The sequence below is a fragment of the Bos javanicus genome, chromosome 1, assembly GCF_032452875.1.
Source record: "Bos javanicus breed banteng chromosome 1, ARS-OSU_banteng_1.0, whole genome shotgun sequence".
NCBI classification, from domain to species: domain Eukaryota; kingdom Metazoa; phylum Chordata; class Mammalia; order Artiodactyla; family Bovidae; genus Bos; species Bos javanicus.
This window is the reverse complement of record NC_083868.1, coordinates 69,595,501-69,597,569: the sequence shown is the minus strand read 5'-3', so window position 1 is coordinate 69,597,569 and position 2,069 is coordinate 69,595,501. Positions and strand designations below refer to the sequence as shown.

At 42.6% G+C, this 2,069-nt stretch overlaps 1 non-coding gene across 1 annotated transcript; it reads left to right on the top strand.

Annotated features, from left to right (window-relative positions):
• Positions 1 to 1,167: 1,167 nt before the first annotated feature.
• TRNAG-UCC (transfer RNA glycine (anticodon UCC)) lies at positions 1,168 to 1,240 on the top strand. The gene has a single exon. It is a non-coding gene; the product is annotated as a tRNA-Gly (tRNA).
• The last annotated feature ends 829 nt before the right edge of the window (positions 1,241 to 2,069 follow it).

The following is a 2,069-nucleotide window of genomic DNA, read 5'->3' as shown; positions in this document are numbered from 1 at the left end:
AGTGACAGAAAGCAGATCAGTGGTTACGTTAGACTGCAGGTATGGGAAAGGTTGAACACAAGAAAACTTTTGGGAATTATAAGAACGTTTGATATCTTGATTGTGCTGATGGTTTCATGGGTGTGTATACATGTCAAAAGGCTTCCCAGGTGGCTCTAGTGGTAAAGAACCTGGCTGCCAGTGCAGGATATGTAAGAGACATGAGTTTAGTCCCTGGGTCGGAAAGAGCCCCTGGAGGAGGTCATGGCAACCCACTCCAGTGTTCTTGCCTGGAGAAGCCCATGAATACAGGAGCCTGGCGGGCTACAGTCCACAGTGTCGCTAAGAGTTGGACACGACTGAAACAAGTTAGCATATACACGCACACATGTCTAAGCTTTAAACATGTTCCATTTACATAAAGTATACCTCAATAAAATTGTAAAAGAAAGCAAAAGAAGTAGGGAAGGAAGAAGAACTGATACACAGTAATAAGGAAGAATTTCACAGTGTGCTGAGGGGGAGAAGCCAGACACTAAAATAGCACATATCATACGACTCCATTTATATACAATTCCAGAAAAACCAAACTAATCTCCAGTGACAGAAAGCAGGTCTGTACTTGCCTGGGTTAGAGGGTGGAGGAAAGAATGGACTGCAAAAGGGCAAGAGGGAACTTTTGGATGTGATAGAAAGGTTCCGTATCTTGATTGTATTGGTTGCACATGAATATACATCTATCAAAGCTCATTGAGTTTTATACTTTAAATGGATTCATGTATTGGAGTAAATTATATCTACCTCAATAAAGTGAGTTTAAAAAGAATTTTAAAATGCCTTTGTTTAACTCTCGCTTCCAGGAATCATTCAAGCTGAGAATAACACAAAACATAAGGGCCTGAGAGGTATCTTTGCTTGGGAAAAATACTTAAACGGGCCTCTCTGCTATGTAAGAGTTAATCCCAAATCCTATTCCTGAATGAAGACTTTGGGGACAACAGGGAACTCACCTGCTGTGTAATAACATAAAAATTTTTGCTTTCACTAAGGTTAGAGTTAACATTCTGGCTAATATTCACGAGGTGTTACTGGCTTCATTCCTCTGCCTGGGGCAAAATTGCAAAGGGAGTTGGGGTCCTGGACTTCTAAAGAGGGAGGATTGGATTAAAAAGACCCTCATCCAGGACTTCCCTGGTGGTCCAGTGGCTAAGACTCTGTGCTTCCAATGCAGGGGGCACAGGTTCGATCCCTGGTCAGGGAACTAGATCCCACATGCCACAACTGAGTTTGAAACCCACAACTAAAGATCCCACATGCCACATCCCAAGTGTCACAACTAAGACCTGGCACAGCCAAATATATATATATATATTTTTTTTTTTTAAGAGTTAGCAAAGTTTAAAAAAAAAAAAAAGACTCTCATCCGAGAGATAAACTGGTTCCTGAAACGTGAGAGGTCAGGGGCTAAGGAACAAGAGGTGAGCAGGGGACCTTCGAAGGGGGACATGGCTTGTGAACAAGTAGGAGTCACGATATCAAGTAACCTTTTTTGAGTTGTTCTCTTTCTTTCCCTCCTTGACCTGTTACCCACAAGCTCTCAGTAAAGTTAAATACTACAACATTATATTAACTGCTTTTGAGAACATTAGTGGGGGGCCATGTCCAGTTACAGTGATATGTGGGGAGCCAGGGAAACTTGGAGACATGAATACACAGTTGTTGGAAGTGGTCACCAAAGAGACCCACAGTAGTGATCCACAGCAAAAGGTGATAAAAGCTCAGCAACAAACAGTCTGGGGAAACACATGAGGACACCTCAGGGATTCTCAGAACTACAGCTGGAGGAAACTGGATTTCCTGCACTCCATCGCAGCACGAGGGGCCCAGACTCTATTACTGGGTGTTTAGAGGAATGTGACCTCCTAAAATGTGATAACTTGGGGATGTTTGGGATATAAAGACATTAACATTCCCCCCTCCACTCCATAATCTCCCAAGGACGTTTGGATGGACTGTCCTGAGTTGTTTTGGACTATGAGACAGAAAAAATAATCCGTAAGGTCTGGTTCACCTCTTTGATCTGAAAAGCT